The following is a 17,310-nucleotide window of genomic DNA, read 5'->3' as shown; positions in this document are numbered from 1 at the left end:
CAGTTATTAAGCTCGAGACCCTACAAAACATGACCCCTCCCCTTGGAGATGACAGGTATTGCTGGTCCCCGAGGGAAACCATGGGTGTCTCCCTGCAGTCTTTTCTATCCTCAGGGTGGAGCATGTGTAAGGCAACCCTTCCTCATGTTAATAATGATGGATTCCCACTGCATAACTTGAACATTTTGTGCTAAAATACTCGCCACTTCCAGGAATCAGAGGCCAAAGAAAGGGAAAGTCTCTGTATCCCTGAGATAGGGATTTCACCTCTCATTCATAGATAAGAAAAACGATGCTCAAAGAGCTTGACAAGTCATTTATCTAAGATGGTGCAGCTGGTAAGAGATCCAGTCAGAAGTTGAACCCAGGTCCTAAACTCCAAAACCGGTGCTTCTTATTTTATCCTATATTCCTAATTCATCCGAGGCAACCATTTGAAGAAAGAAAGAATCTGGACCCTTCTTTTCAGAGTTAGTTAACTGAACCTTCAGTCGCTGAGTAACCTAACCCTAAGAGTGCCAGCATTTTTAGTGAACACACATATGCGTTTTGGGGCTGCTTTCTCTTCTTTCCCTTTCTTTTACACCAATGTGTGTTTCAGCAGGAAGGCAATCCTTATACTTCAGGTGCTGACATGCTTACTCCACTTCATACTTTTTGGCTCAATTTTTAAAGAGGGCTTTATGACTTGGAGCCAGAGCAATCCTAACGTGTCTTTGTCACGAACATGCTAATATTTGTGCTAATGGCAGGGTGCAAAATCCAGGAAGGCCAATGACATGGGGCTGAGAGGCAAGGCCTTCTTGTCACCCCTACATGACATAAGGGTTCCAACAAGGTGGGCTTCCAGGTGTTGATCCAGTGGGGAGTGCAATGCAGAGGTGACAAGGAAGGGACACTCTATGAGTTTATAGGAGCTGTCATAACAAAGTATCACCAACTGAGAAGCTTAAAAACCAGAAATTTATGGCCTCATAGTTCTGGAAGCTGGAAATCCAAGATCAAGCCACGCTCCCTCTGAAGGCACCAGGGAAGGATCTAGTGTTCCAGGCTTCCCTCCTAGTTTCTGGTAGTTCCTAGGCTTGTGGCAGCATGAATCCAACCTTCACATGGTATTTTTCCTCTGTGTGTCTGTGTCCAAACTTTTCCTTTTGTTTTCATATAGAGTCTCACACATCGTCACCAATGCTGGAATGCAGTGGCAGGATGTCAGCTCACCACAACTCCGCCTCCCGGTTTCAAGTGATTCTCCTGCCTCAGCCTCCCGAGTAGCTGGAACTACAGGCACATGCTGAGTGGCTGGAACTACAGGCACATGTCACCACGCCCAGCTAATTTTTTTTTTTTTTTTTTTTTTGAGATGGAGTTTCGCTCTTGTTACCCAGGCTGGAGTGCAATGGCGCGATCTCGGCTCACCGCAACCTCCACCTCCTGGGTTCAGGCAATTCTCCTGTTTCAGCCTCCTGAGTAGCTGGGATTACAGGCACGCGCCACCATGCCCAGCTAATTTTTATATTTTTGGTAGAGATGGGGTTTTTCCATGTTGTCCAGGATGGTCTCAAACTCCTCACCTCAGGTGTTCCGTCTGCCTCAACCTCCCAAAGTGCTGGGATTACAGGTGTAAGCTACCATGCCCAGCCCCAATTTTTTTCTTTAGATAAGGATACTCAGTCATATTGTATCGGGGGCTCACCCTACTCCAGTATTACCTCATCTAAATGAATTATTATATCTGCAACAACTGTATTTCCAAATAGAGTCACATTTTGAGGCACTGGGGTTAGGATTTCAAAACATGAATTTGGATCATGAGAACATAATTCAACCCATCACAGACCACCCTCTGGATCATCCTCCTCACATACAAAATGGATTCGCCCAAACCCAACACTCCTGAAAGTCTTGATATATTCTAGTGTCGATTCAAAGTTCAGAACCTCATTTATATATCATCTACATGAGGTGTTCGTGACACTCAGTGTGATTCATTCTGGAGCAACATTCTTCTCTAGCTGTGAGCCTATGAAACCAGACAAGTTTACTTGCAAGACACAAATGTTTGGACAGCTATAGGCCAGACATGCCCATTCCAAAAGGGAGAAATCAGAAAGGAAAGGGGGCTCCAAAGTTCCGAGGAGATTCAAAACCTGGCAGGATAAATTCCATTGGATTTTAAGCTGTGTGAATAACGATCTTTGGCTTGACGCTCTGTCCTCTGAGCTCATTTAAATTATGCAAAAAAAAAAATTAATTTGCTCAAAGTCTACTGATTTTAAGTATTAATCACATTTAAAAAAAACACCTTCACAGCAACATGTAGACTGGTGCTTGACCAAGTAAATGACGCAATAGCTGAGTCCGGTTAACACATAAAATTAACCATTGCAAATACTTCTTGAGAAATTACCAAAATATGTCCAAGATGGGGGAAAGCCAGGAATAAGCTCTTAGGAGAGAAGGTAAAGACGTATTTTGGCTGCTTGTCTTGGACTATGTACCCGAGAGGTGGGACTCAGAGCAATCATCAACTGAAGATTGTACAAAGCATAGTTTTAATCTGTCACAATGGCTTAGATCAGAGGAATGCACAGGAAGAACTTTGTGCTTTTGGTCATGATAGAGCCAGAGAATTTTCTTTATCATCTAGGGTGGGAAGCAGATGAGGTGACTAGAAAGTCAAGTGAAAATAGCATCAGGAGTAGCCTGAGGGGTACCAGAATATGCCACCCCCAGATACGCCTCTTTGGCATATGGATTATTTTGAGCTCGAGGCCATTGGAACCAGCAGACTCAGGAAAAGCTCTAAAACCAGGGCACGTGGTTTCCCTTAATAAAGGAAATTCAGATTTGTAGAGATATCTCCCTCTTCTATACCAGGAAAAGGATTACTCTTAACAACTTGTCAATGAAGAAGGTACTGATTTAAATCTACATAACAAAACTCACTAAACAACTCTTGCCTACCGTACTCTTTCTGGTCACCATCCCATAACTTGCCTCTCCCACTCAGAACCCTTTTCCTGTGTTTGTGTTAAGGTGATATATAAGCCCAAGTTCTAACCACTCCTTTGGGTTACTCACCTCCGGGTACTTCCATGTGTAATCAGGATGCACATGTTAATAAACTGCTGCTTCCTTTTCTCTTGCTAATCTGTCTTTTGTCAGTCCAATATATAGGGCCCCAGCTGGAGAATCTAGAAGAGTAGCAGAAAAAATAATGTTTTTTCCTCCCTTGTAAGCTCTAAAAGACAACTGTCTGATCTAGGGCTGGGTGTACTAGGAGGGAGAAAGCCCCTCATGACCTCCTGAACGTGCCTCACCAGACCAATAGTGTATTGTATTTTATTTGACTCTCTTATCTATCTATCTATCTATCTATCTATCTATCTATCTATCTATCATCTATCTATCTATCTATCTATCTATCTATCTATCTATCTATCTATCTATCTTTCTAACTATCAGACTTCAAGTGCCATGTGTTGGTCTTTTGCAAGGATACCTCCTGAGCAAGCAGCACAGGACCTTATGCCTAGCAAGTATTCAAGTAAGAGCTATTGAATGAAAATGTCAGCAGACTGCGCCCAGCTTCCTAAAGCTCAGTGGTGTGTGTGTGTGTGTATTTTTGAGACAGTCTCACTCTGTCATCCAGGCTGAGGTGCAGTGGCATGGTCACTACTTATTGTGGCCTCAATATCCTGGGCTCAAGTGATCCTCCCACCTCAGTCTCCTGAGTAACTGGGACTACAGGCTGATTTTTTTTTTTTTTTAAATTTTTAGTAGAGATGGGGTCTCACTATATTCCCCAAGCTAGTCTCAAACTCCTGAGCCCAAGTGATCTTCCAGTCTCGGCCTAATCCAAGTGCTGAGATTACAGGAGTGAGCTAGTGTGCTGGTCAACAACAACATTTTATAGCAGGGTGAGGAAGATACAATTTAGTTTGTGGAGCGCAGTGAACCTATCTCAAAGCCGTGTTTGCCAACACAGCGCACTCTTTCCCTAGGTCGTGCGGCTGTTTGCACAAGGTGGATAGCTGAAAAGAGGGAGATATTAAAGCACTCCCAGCCACCCCTTGGCTGCCAGAAAAGCCTGGTGGTTGTGTGATCCTACATTAAGATAAAGTGAGTCGGAGGATGCCAGCCGGCTTTCTTCTATTCTCAGTCTGTAACCAGAGATCCTAATCTTGACGGAAAGTGGAGATTCACTTCTGGACATGCTTCATTCTAAAGGCATGCAGTGAGGAGAAAGGAAGGAGCACATTTTGAGGAGGAGGGCGGCCTTTGAGAGAAATTCCTTCCAGTAGGGTGAGGGCAGTAGCATGTTACCCTCTTACATCCTCCTGGAAGCCTCCTGTTTGTCCGTCTGTCTAGGGCCCATCTTGTGAGCACTGAAGGGAAAGACATAGGGCATGCAGCTGGGGTTTGTGATGATATTTCGGCACCCACGCACTGCACAACACATACGACACGTGATATTCCTTTCCCTGGTATTGCTAACTTGCAATCTCCGTGGCTCAGGGGCCTCTTGCCTTTGAATAAGACTTGGGAGAGAAGCAGACGGCAATCGGCAATCGAGCCTCTAGCTTTCCATTGACAAGGAGGCAGCTCCAAACTGGGATTACTGATTTCCATTTCAAAACTGCGTTCAATTTAGTTGATTTAAACGACTTGACTTTCCTCTGTGAAATGACTGCGGCACGTGAGCTCAGCCAGTCGCTCTGTGAAAGGCATCAACACGCTCCCTGCAGGGACCGATGGAGCTCCGCCGCCCATTGTTTATCTAAAAACAGCGTTTTATTATTGTCGCTCAATTAGTCCAGACAGCGGACACAAATGACTTTCAACAGCTACATCCTGATGCTGTGTATCACACATAAAATGCCAAAGACTGCTCTAATAGCTAGCTAATAAAATCAAAATGTGCCTTTGTCGACTCGATGATTACTCACATCGTCACTCTTTCTTCTGAAATCTCTTCTTAATCTAATTACAGACAATATTTCCACTTTAGTAAAAGAACATTAACCTCAGTAATCAACAATTCTGTCCTCAATTTATTTATGAGCAAGCAATCAAGGTTTTTCTGAACGTAAACTTTGGAGGAGTGTTTATTTTCTATATACAAACTAGCATATTTTTTTCCTCTCAGGTCAAAATATTATTTCCTATAGGGTTTTTCCCTTCAAGCTTTTCTTCTTCCTAAAAATTGCACAATCTGTCATTTCATAGGCACCCATGAAAAGCCATTCATAAGTTTCTCCCTGTTTATATTAACTGCTGTGAAAACGCTATTATACGCAAATATTTCAACTGTTTGGCAAACATGCTTTCATACACGCACATTCACCGCAGAGACAGCTGCCTGAAATAGGAAAGGCCCTTTGAAAAAGAAGTGAAGGCTGGGCACAGTGGCTCACTCCTACAATCCCAGCACTTTGGGAGGCCAAGGCAGATGGATCACGAGGTCAAGAGACCAAGACTATCCTGGTCAACATGGTGAAACCCCATCTTTACTAAAAATATAAAAATTAGCTGGGTGTGGTGGCACACCCTGTAGTCCCAGCTACTCAGGAGGCTGAGGCCGGAGAATTGCTTGAAACTGGGAAGCAGAGGTTGCAGTGAGCTGAGATTGCGCCACTGCACTCCAGCCTGGGTAACAAGAGCGAAACTCCATCTCAAAAAAAAGAAATCAAATGCATTGAGCCACTCAACATTTGCCATTTTTCAATTCCGACTTGGAAGCCTGGATGACTTTAACATATAGAAATTACATTTGCCAGTGATTGCACTAGAACGTTGTTCTTTGAACAGAAAGACCCTGACAGCCGATTTATACCTCTAATTTAGAGAATGAAGAAGTTGAGGATCAAGAGAAGTGAAGAGATTTAGCTCAGGTTGAGCAACTGCATGAGTGGCCAGTGAGGGACTGGGACCCAGCTGTTCTGAGAGCTCCTTGGATAGGTGTGTGAGGGAAACACAAAATACAGAAACTGTAGTAGTAAAGACTCCTCCTTACCTGTGTCATGAGACCCAGTTCTGCAGTGAGTGTTTAGTTGTTTAGCTGGATTGAAGCTGCCTTTTGTGGCTGGCCACCACCTCCCACCCCGTTACCTTCATCTTAAAACACACACGTGTGCTCTTGGGTCATATAACATTTCTCAAGTTTTCATTTGAGTTTAAGGTTGGACTACATCCAGGCTAAACATAAAGGAAACCTCAAGGCCAGCCCTCCCCTCCACATGGCCCCTGCCAAGTTCCCTCTGGTTTTAGCATAGATGGGGAACCAACATGACCTCATGGCTCAAGACTCCAACCCCGGACAGGCTTGGTCTCGCCTCCTCTCTGCACTCTACTTGGGGTGAGAAGAAAGGGGGTGATGCTGGCAGTGTGAGAGGAATTCCTCCTTTTACCCATAAGCAGAGAAATTACATTAAGTCAGGACTGAAGGCCAAAGTCAAGGAACCTGTGAGGGCAGAATGAATGGACGTGCAGTTGGGAGGCCAGAGCTCTGTCCTCCTGAGCCCACTTCTTGCCTGTTACCTTGGACTGAGCATCCAGCATTTTATCAGGAGAACCAGAAGCAGGAGGTCGTGACCAAAGAAGGGCCTAAGAGTCAAGCAACCTTACCTCTGGTCCACAGCAAAACGCATCTGCCACTTAACCAGCTCTAAGCCATTTGGGCACAATTCTTTTTTTAACTAATTAATTAATTTTAGAGATAGAGTTCTGCTCTGACACCCAGGCTGGAGTGCAGTGGTGTGGCCAAAACTCACTATAGCCTGGAACTCCTGGGCTCAAGTGACCATCCCTTCTCAGCCCCTCGAATAGCTAGGACCACAGGCACATGTCACCATGCCTGGCTAACTTTTAAAATCTTTTTGTAGAAACAGGGCTTACTATATCGTCCAGGTTGGTCTTGAACTCCTGGCCTCAAGCCATTCTTCCACCTTGGCCTTTCAAAGTGTTGGGAACACGGGTGTGAGCCACAGCACCTGGCCACAGTCACATCCCACAATTTTCTTCTAATTATGTCATCTTTCCTCTTGGTGAAATGGACCACTCTTTGAAAAGCACAAAATGTCCTGCCAATGCAAATCCTTACTTGCCCCAATCTCTTATTTTCATGGAACGGTGATAAGTGCAAAGAAGAAGTAAGAAGTGTCTAATGTCTGCAAGTGAGTTAAAAAAGAGTACTTTGGCAAGAACACAGGGTTATTTTATTAGCTATTACTCGGGGATCATATGCCCTGTGTATGCCTTTAAAAGAATACTGTTTTTTTTTTTTTTTTAATCATGCTGTTATCCTTCTGGCCCTCAAATTCTTTCAGGTTGGTGGCAGTTAGTCAGTTTCTCTTCCTTCGCTGCCTGCCCTCACAAGGTGAAATACCATCCCCAATTGGGGGCTGCCATCTAGCTAGCTGCTTGGCTAGATGACGGGCTTCCTTTATTTCCACTGGCTAACGTCTCAACAGTACTGTGCTCTGGCTTTTAATACCTTCCGCAGGAAGCCACAAGAATGACCCTCAAAACGCGCGGGTCTTTCTGGAACTCTTCACCTTGAATTTTTAAGCCTTCACCCTCTCTTAAGTTCTGGCCTCTCTTGCCTTCTGAAACCACAAGGCAGTTAGAGATTCTAATCTCCCAACAGAAGTCACTTTGGCATCCACAGTCAGATGTCACCTGGGGTCACAGTCGCCTGTATGCGGTGGAAAGTTCTAAGCAGTTGCAGTTGCTTTTGTGATATGCCAGTTGACTTGAAGACAGAAGTCCAAAACCCAACAGGAAGGTGAGTTTTCTGAGGCACGTTAAAAATACATTTACGTTTGTTTATATGTGAGCCATTATTTTTAGTCTGCGGAAGAGGCTTTGACTAGGATCTAGAGGCTCGTGGGGTCATGGCATAACTAGAGATATTTGTGTCAGGACAGCAGCAGTCATTCGGGCTCTTCTCCTGGTTATTATCCCACTTTCCTTTCTCCCTACCAGTCCCACAGTTCTGGAGAAGGAGGTAAAACTGAGCCCAGGTCTGCTTCTCCGTGTCATTTCTCTGTTCCTCTCTAGGCTAGCTGCCACCACCAGGCATGCCGTTCGTGAGCAGCACACAGCTGAGCTTCTGGCTTCAGGAAGCTCTCTTGTTGTTAAGTTGCCAGGCTGTGACTTCAGAAGTCTCTGCCCTGCGGTGCTGTGCTCAGCGTGGCCTAGGGTGCTTGGCAGCGGCTAGCAACCGTGAGCTCAAGCCTCACCTTTGGGCCACGCGAGCAGGTTGGCTGGACATCTGTAATCTAGATAGTTCCTGCTTCATTGTGGGATCTCCACCCACTGAGAGGTGGCCAGGAAGTTTTAAAAGACATGCTGCTTCTTTAGAATCTGGTTTTATGCATTCATTTCAGATGGAATGACTGGAAAGTAGGGGAAAAAACAGAAAAGCACAGTGGTGCTCTCCTGCGAATGCAGCATCTGTCTCACCTCCACGCAGTCAAGCAAAGCAGAGGGCATGTGAACCGAAAAATTTAAGGTGAGGTGACGGGAACACCCCAAAGGACCACTGGCTGACACAAACTCTGGGACCAATGGAGGGCCCAGAGCACTGACAAATCAACGGTGACCGCACACAGCCTCTGTACTCGTGTCTCATGGATTGTGTCAGTAGTTTCTCTTGCATTTAAACATACCTACTCTGTGTATGACTACCCCCAAGCTGGTCTTGAACTCCTAGTCTCAAGCAATCCTCCCACCTTGGCCTTTCAAAGTGCTCGGATCATGGGCGTGAGCCACGGCACCTGGCCATGGGCACATTCCACAGTTTTCTTCTAATTACGTCATCTTACCTCTTGGTGAAATGGACCGCTCTTTGAAAAGCACAAAATGTCCTGCCAATGCAAATCCTTACTTGCCCCAATCTCTTATATTCATGGAATGATAAATGCAAAGAAGAGGTAAGAAGTGTCTAATGTCTGCAAGTGAGTTAAAAAAGATGTACTTTGGCAGGAACACAGGGTTATTTTTATTAATTACAAGCTATTACTTAGGGATCATATGCCCTGTGTATGCCTTTAAAAGAATACTTTTTTGTGTGTCAGGGCAAGCAATGCCCTGACAGCCCAGAGCTATTTGGTACTGTCTTAGTCGCTTGGGCTGCCATAACAAAATATCACACACACGGTGGCTTAAACACAGAATTTCATTCTCTCACAGTTCTAGAGGCTGGGAAGTCCAAGATCAAGGTGCTGGTCTGATTCCTGGTGAGGGCTCCATTCCTAGTTTGCAGACAGCTGGCTTCTCGCTGAGCCCTCACATGGCCTTTCCTCTGAGTATGCATGAAAAGAGACAGGGAGAGACATCTCTGGTGTCTCTTCCTCTCCTTACGAGACCACCAGTCCAATTGGATTAGGGGGTCCACCTCTGTGATCCCACTTAAACTTAATTACCTCCTAAAGGCCCTATCTCCAAATATAGTCATATGGGGGGGAGGTTAAGACTTTAACATATGAATCTGGTAGGGACACAGTTCAGTTCATAGCAAGCCCAGACAAGTATAGCTGACTCAGGCTTGAACTGCTCCTCATACAAGCCCTTTTTTGTTTTCACACACCCAGGTTCAGGTGTGCCCAATCAGCAGCTGTATCTGTTTATCAGAGGGTTGCCCTCGATCCAGAGATATTTTGATAATGCAGTAATGAAGATTGGCTTCCTTCTAGAAACGACAGTCCTTAACCAGTGAATGACAGGTGAGAGGGAGGGGTAAATACTCCAGCAGCTTCCTTGCTCCTTGGCCAGGACAGCAGTGACAGTATGTAGGAAGATCTGGAGAGAGGGTGAGTCACATCTCAGCGTTTCCTTTCTTGGGGGGTTGCTCAATGTTGTACCCTGTCCCAGCATCCTCCTTTCCTTGTGAGGCCCACTTCTCAAACCCCTAACCAGTTTTTCCTGGGAATATTCCTTAAATGAATCCCTCAGGCTCTGCTTCTGAGGAGTCCAACCTCAAACAACACAACACTCAAGTGGCAGCATTTGTCCCAACTCCCAGCATCAACCCAGCATCCCCTCAGCTTAGATGATTTCTCAATGTTTTGAAGTTCAGGCTTCCTGGGTCATTTCATAAAGATTCTCAGAGTGAAAGAATTCATAATCCTGTCACAAACGCATAATAGGCAACTGTTTTTCCACTCTAAAGAGTCTTTTGAAAGATCCCAGCTCAAAGTCAGTACCAAGGCCCTAAGGGAAATTCTGCTTCCTCAGTTTTAATTCAGAACAACCTAGGCCTTGGCCAAAGCTTCCAATCAAGACACCCACAAATCACATGGTGCTTTCCTCTCCCTGTAGCCCAGCAAATATCAAAGCCAACTGGGGCTTTATATAGCATCCACCAACTTTGGATAACTTTTCAAAAATGGTTTTAGTTTCTTTCTCATTGTCTCCCCAGAGTCTGATAATTCTGGGAAGAGGCCTGTAGATTGTCACCTGGGGAGTCCAGCAGAAAACCAATCCTGCAACTCCAGAAAGCTGGACAGGCGCTTCAAAAAGCCCACTTTTTCCTATACTGGGAGTGGTCAGCTCTCTCCTTCCTCCAGGCCCTTGGAGCCTTGGGACTGTCTCCTATTGCTCTGCAGAGTGGGCTGTGTTGGACACAGTGCAAAGAGTAAAATCAATGACGCAAATGGGGAGAACTGCAGTGACTCAAGCTTCTCCTGCCTTCTCCTTACATAAACTTCAAGAGCATCTAGTTCAGGAGAAGCATCCACATTTCATTCAACATGACACGCTCCCTAGGAAACTTTCCACAGTGCCCACATCACTAGAGGCTGGACTTGCTGTGATCACCATGGCTCTTGGGCCAACCCTGGAAACATTCCAAAGACACAAGCTTGGCAAGAAGCCTAAAGAGAAATACCCAGAAGTCCTATGGGTTATTGAATCTCAATGTGCACTTCTCAGACAAGGACTCGTAGGAAGGCAGACACGACAGGAAAGGAGGTCTCAGGAAAGCTCTCTGAGTCCCAATTCCTAGTCTTAGCTTCCCCTGCTGAGGGTACTGATCGATTTGGAGTGGTGGACTGGGACCTGGAATTTCATGTACAGTTCACTTTCTACAAAGGGTGCTTCTCCAGCTTTGTGAAGGAAAGGAGAAGCTATGCGAGAAGGAAAGAGATGGAAGTGGCAAGAGGAAAGGAGGGGCAGTCAGCAGCAAGATACGCATTGTCACGTCACGACTTGATTCAAGTTTTGCTGGACAGACGCTTCAGGGCCTTGCTTTTGCCCTCAACCCACAGATCCGAGGGCGGCCTAGTGAGGCACAGCTCCCCTCTCCCCCCACCACAGGAGTGTTTGGGTTGGAGGAGGAGGTGTTAAATTCCAGCCTCAGCACAAATCTTGAAGACTGCCAATCCAGGTGTGGCAAACAACAAAATGTGCTTTTGCTTTCCTTTGCTCTTTCCTTTCTTGCCAATCAAGAGTGAATGGATTCTGAGCTTTTGCCGGTACTTAAATTAATTTTTGATGAGAAAATAAAGTTGAGGGTGGGGAGTGGGAGTTAAAATTACAGCCTGCTCTATGAAGGCAGAGTAATTTCTGGAAGGTCATAGCTGCTACTGGTGAGCGTGGCCTGGAGTTAGGAACAATGTACTTGCTGTTTCAGGAGCAAATCCAGGCTGGAGAAGGCTCTCTCTGCATAACTCAGGGTTGGATTTAGCTCTGCATTCATGCAGACCTCTCTGACCATTGATGGATGAGCTAGCGCTGTATGAGCATCGGCCTGTCGCTGACCCACACTTTATTCTTTAGTCCTGAGGTCACAGCATTTCCATGTGGACTTATGATTCCAGTGAGACAGGGAGAGTAGGGGAAGAAGCTGGCATGGGCCCTTGGCTCTTTTATTACCTAGGACAGTGCTTGGAATGCCATAGGTGCTCATCGTGCGCATGTTGAGAAAAGAACTTACCAATGCAGCCCTATTCTCTATAGTTGTTCACTGAGGAGACAAAAGCAAGATACAGGGGGTGCTATTCAATGAGAGAAACATACAAGGATCTCCTTTTTTTTTTTTTGGAAATGAAGTTTCTCTCGTCGCCCAGGCTGGAGCGCAGTGGTGCGATCTCAGCTCACTGCACCCTCTATCTCCCAGGTTCAAGCGATTCTCTTGCTTCAGCCTCCCAAGTAGCCAGGATTACGGGTGCCTGCCACCATGCCCAGCCGATCCTTTTGTACTTTTAGTAGAGATAGGGTTTCACCATGTTGGCCAGGCTGGTCTCAAACTCTTGACCTCAGGTGATCTGCCAAAGTGCTAGGGTTACAGGAGTGAGCCACCGGGCCCAGCCCACAAAAATCTGCTTTATTTCTCTCTTTCTAAACCTAAACATTAGATATGCCATTGAGCTTTGTGAGAAAGGGAATGAAAGAAGCATTACTTGAAGTGAGTAATCCATGCTTTCTTGCCTCTACTTTAGGGGCAAGGAACCACTTTGGTGTTGTGCATGAGAACGGGGACCCTGCGGGCAGATGGCTTTGGATCATCGTCCTCCCTCCATTACTTTGTAGCCATCAGACCTAGGGCAAGTTACTTCACCTCTCTATGCCTTGGCTCTTCGTTTCTAAACTGATAACATTAACAGAGCCTATGTCCTAGGATTGCTGTGACAATTACATATAAATGAGTCAACATATGTGTAGCATGCAGAACAATGCCAGGCACACAGCAAGTGCTATTTATGTTCTTCTTTCCTCCTCCTCCTCTTCCTCCTCCTTCTCTTACTTTGTACCAGACCCTTTATATAGATTGTCTTATTCCGCATACAATAGCCCTGTAATGTAAACCCTATTTTATTTATTTTGAGATTTAGGGAACTGACTCTACACCACATTAAGTAATTTGTTTAAGGTCTCGCATCTAGTGAGTGTTGGATACTGTGTTGGAGCTTCAGTCTGTCTGACTTCAAGGCCTCTGCTCCTTGCAGAGGTTTGACATGTTCCCTGCTTGCCATCGTGGTGGCGTTCTCTCAACCACCAAAGCTCACGGAAACATGCCACTCAGATCAGCTTCCACCGGATGCTGACAGAGGAGCAATTATACCTCTGCCAAAGAAAGTTCTCAGCGCCAGTAAGGGTTCTGGCTACTGTGGTATACTTAAAGGAAATGAATTTAGGAAGTTTTAATTAAGATTTCAAGGACGAGAAGAGGAAAATATGAAGGAGATGGAATAAATATTCTTCTACTTTGATTGGTAAGGCCAAAATTCCCTTTTGCTATCTCATGAAGATTGAGGTCCTGGGATTCAGGAATAGGATGCTTTGTTATTTGGTATTAAAAAGCAGTAGAGCTCCAAATATATGCAATCAATCCCTCCCATCTTTAGGGAAACCTAAATCTAAGCTGCCTGGTATAGAGAGCCACTTGTCCTGTGAGAAAAGCCACTTTTCTAAGATTTAACAGAGAATAGGAGCAGGAAAGAGAAAGACTAGTGTAAGGCAGTTGCTAGAAGAACAGAATTGCTTTACAGTTCTGACTTCATAACCTCGTTTTCCTGACCCGATAATTCTGAGATTAACTTCTCTGGGTGTATCTAGAAACTATTGCTTCTGTGAGGTGGTCACCAGACCAGGTGACCTTTTAAGTTTAATGTATTAGAGCCAGCTGGGTCTTTGAGCCAGTCTAAGGAGGCTTGTGAATATTTGCAAGCCTTGTTTCTCTGCCTGGTGGCTTTTCAGTGCTACCTAAGCATCTATACAGCTATTGTGTCTGACCTGCTCTGGGGACTGAAACATATGGTTGGAAGAGGAGGCAGTGGTTTTTTTTTTCTCCAGTAGATTTCTAAAACCTTTAAATGAAGTATTGCTCATATAGAGAAAAGCACATAGATCATAAGTATATAGTCCAATGAGCTGTCACAAAATGAATGTACCTGGGTAAGTGCCACTCAGGTTAAAGAATAGAGCATTATCAGCACCCAAGAAATCCACTAATATTCCCTCCAATTTATCATGCTCTTCCTTCTCTCCAAAGGTTACCACTGTCCTGACTTACAATGCCATAGGTTAGCTCTATTTGTATTTGGGCCACATATAAATAGAATCACACGTTATATATTCTTTTAGGTCTGGCTACTTTCACTTACTGTTATATTTAAAAGTTTTATTAGATTTGCATGTAATAGGAGTTCATGTATTTTCATAGCTGAATGATTTTCCATTCTGTGAATATACTGTGAGTTATTTACCCATTCAATTGTCCATTTAATGGATATCTGGGTTGTTTAAAATGTGAGGTTATTATTAATAATGCCACCATAAGCATTCTTATACATGTCTTTTGTGTACTTTTCTGTGGGAGTACAGACCTGCAAGTGGAACTGCTGAGTCAGAATGTACACAGAGTACTCAGCATCAGAGGAGACCTGCCACTTTCACCAAGTGTGTGTGTTCAGAATCCTTGCTAACATTTGGTGTTGTCAGGCTTTTAAATTACGGTCAATCTGGTAGGTGTGTAGTGGCTTATCATTGTGGTTTTAATTTTTATTTTCCTTAAGACTGATGAAGTTGAGTAACTTTGAAAATGTTAATTGGCAATTTGGCTACCTTTGGTGAAGTGTCTGAGCATGGCATTGGGTTATTTGTCTTCCTTGTTGATTGCAGTTTTTGTATATTCTGGACATGCATTATATGTGTTGCAAATAACTTCTTCCAATGTACCAGTTGTCTATTCGGTACTTTCATGGCATTTTGTAGTGAACAGAATGTCTTAACATTAAAGGACCACAGTGTATCTTTTCCTTTCTGATGAGGACATTTTGTGACTATTTAAAAAATCTTTTTCTTAACCTAAGATCCTGAAGATATTCTCCCATGTTAACTTCTAGAAGAGGGGCTGGCAAACTATGGAGTGTGATCCAAATCCATTCTGCCAACTGTTTTTATAAATAAAGTTTTATTGGGATACAGTCATGCTCATTCATTTACACATCACCCACGATACTTTTGTGCTACAATAGACCTTATGGCACACAAAGCCCAGAATGTTTATTCTCTGGCTCTTTACAGAAAAGGTTTGCCAACCCTCTAGAAGGTTTATTGTTTTGCCTTTCACATTTGGAATTGATATTTGTGTATAGTGTGTGGTAAGGATCAAGATTTTTTTCTATATGAATATGTAATTAAACAAGTGTCACTTATTAAAAGATTATCTTTTCCCCATGATTCCCTATGCCATAAATCAAATCAAGTATGCATATATGCATGGATCTGTTTCCAGGTTTTCAATACTTTTTATTGGTCAGTTTTTCTATCCCATGACCAATGCCACTCTGTTTTACTTGATGCACTTTTAAAAATGAGCCTTGATATCCTCCCAGTTCATTTTTCATCAAGATTGTCTCTGTTACTGTTAAGACTTGACATATCTGTATTAGTTTTTGAATCAGCCTATCAATTTCCTCAAAACACCTCCCTGGGATTTAGATTGGCATTATATTGATTCTGTACATTAATTTGGAGAGGTTGGACTTATTTACGATGATGATCATTCCAGTTCATAAAAGTGATATACTTTTAATTTATTTAGATCTTCTCAATTTACTTCAATAATATTTAGACCTGTCTTTGATATCCTGTATGTATGTTCATAGGTTTATCTCTAAGTATCTTTGACGCTATGATAATTTATGTCAACACTAGCTTTTGTGTAAAAAAAAAAAACCTACTAACTAGTCACCTACTAAAATGGTTTAGCTCTGTGTCCCCAACCAAATGGTAAATTTTAATCCCCATTGTTGTCGGAGGGGACTGGTGGGAGGTGATTGGCTCCTGGGGGCAGATTTTCCCCTTGTGATTCTCATGACAGTGAGTTCTCAGTGATCTAGTTGTTTAGAAGGGAATGGCACCTCCCCCTTCTTTCTCTTCCTCCTTCTCTGGCCATGTAAGATGCACCTCCTTCCTCTTCACCTTCCACTGGTGATTGTCAGTTTCCTGAGGCCTCTGCAGCCACACTTCCTGTGCAGCCTGCAGAATCAGGAGCCAGTTAAGCCTCTTTTCTTCGTAAATCACCCAGTCTCAGGTAGCTCTTTACAGCAATGTGAAAACAGATAATACACCCAGAAAATGCCATGCTGTAGTGGAAATACTGTGGAGACCTAAAACAATAGTACATGTTCCAAGAAATAAAAATTGTTGAGTGGTAAAGGGAAGTGACAAGCCTGGCAGAAAAAACATCATCACACCTAAGATTAACCTAAGATCCTGAAGATATTAACATATGGAGACGGAGACTTAAGTGGTTAACATACTCACTTAAGTCTCCGTCTCCTCTGTGGGTTGAGAATGCCTACTGGTATTGGCTCACGTGGACTCGTTCTCTTAAGACGCCATGACAGAATGGGAAGAGTGCTGGTGGAATGTCAGGACTCCTGAATCCTAAGCTTGGTTCTTCACAGACTAGTGAAATTTCAGGCACAGCTCTATCTAACCTCCTTAGATCTCAGTTTTTACACCTCTAAAAAGTGAGTTGGCTCTAACATTGACTTATAAATAAGGAAAGGGAACCATTTGGTTCCAGGTGAGTTTTGACATAGGGATGTCCTGGGTATGATTTGGGGGGCGGGGTCTGCCTGCCAAGAGATTTCTTAAAGAAAAGCAATCTCCCCAGTAGTTTGTGAATACTTAGCAATTTTACAGAAACAAATGTCTCTGAGAGAGGGGATCCCTGAGGTGAACAAGCAGAGGAATAACAGGTGCAAGAAGAGATCACAAGGATCAGGCACAGGGGCCTCATCTGAAGCACGTTCAGAGGTGGAGGAGGTTCAGGAGAAAGCATGGAGGCAGAAGTGCAATGAAGCTGGCAGTGCTTACGCAGGGACCAGCCTTTGAATCATGAACCTTTCACAGAAGAGATGACTTAGGATTCTGCCTTAAAAGTCTTTAAAGAAAGAGTTGCAATAAATGAACAAAAAGTGCTGCCATTTCTGTTTGTGTCTAACAGTGATGATGAGGCGTGGGTAGAGCAGCAAAGGCTCTTTGTCAAAATCCATGGTCCTTGTCATCTAGCAAAATATTCATGCTGAAATCTTTCCTGATCTTTGACCTCTGATCTTTGCTGCCCAATCAGGGACTCCCTTCCCAGCACACCTGTGCCTCTGGGTTGGGCCAGTAGAATATATAGAATTAATATTTGTTACCTCTGAACCACTACAGTTAAGAAGCATGTGTGCCTTCTCCATCTTTTTTTTTTCTCTTTCCATGGCTAGAACCTGAGGACTCCAAATTCCCAGGAGATAGTGGAGCTGCGAGATGTAAGTAGCCTGTCTTAGCTTTGTGCTGCTACAACCG

At 44.0% G+C, this 17,310-nt stretch overlaps 1 protein-coding gene and 1 long non-coding RNA gene across 15 annotated transcripts in view; one reads left to right on the top strand and one right to left on the bottom strand.

Annotated features, from left to right (window-relative positions):
• The window catches only part of LOC128931702 (uncharacterized), a 664,375-nt gene that overhangs the window by 47,607 nt on the left and 599,458 nt on the right, over positions 1-17,310 (bottom strand). For all 10 annotated transcript variants that reach the window (XR_013533730.1, XR_013533737.1, XR_013533720.1 and 7 more), the window contains one exon: positions 3,082-3,194. The gene's annotated coding sequence lies outside the window, so the exon portion shown is untranslated. The remainder of the gene's footprint in view (positions 1-3,081; positions 3,195-17,310) is intronic.
• Positions 1-17,310, top strand: part of LOC103787341 (uncharacterized) — a 32,663-nt gene that overhangs the window by 14,885 nt on the left and 468 nt on the right. For 2 of the 5 annotated variants that reach the window (XR_013533743.1, XR_013533742.1), the window contains 5 exons: positions 1,166-7,786; positions 8,391-8,515; positions 9,597-9,728; positions 10,424-11,389; positions 17,229-17,273. This is a non-coding gene — a long non-coding RNA (uncharacterized LOC103787341). Of the gene's footprint in view, positions 1-1,165; positions 7,787-8,390; positions 9,729-10,423; positions 14,469-17,228; positions 17,274-17,310 lie in introns of all 5 variants that reach the window. The other 3 variants (XR_013533746.1, XR_013533745.1, XR_013533744.1) reach the window with 3 other exon arrangements.

The sequence above is a fragment of the Callithrix jacchus genome, chromosome 4, assembly GCF_049354715.1.
Source record: "Callithrix jacchus isolate 240 chromosome 4, calJac240_pri, whole genome shotgun sequence".
Classification (NCBI taxonomy): Eukaryota; Metazoa; Chordata; class Mammalia; order Primates; family Cebidae; genus Callithrix; species Callithrix jacchus.
Note: the sequence above shows the minus strand (reverse complement) of the source record. Positions and strands in the feature narration are given on the sequence as shown.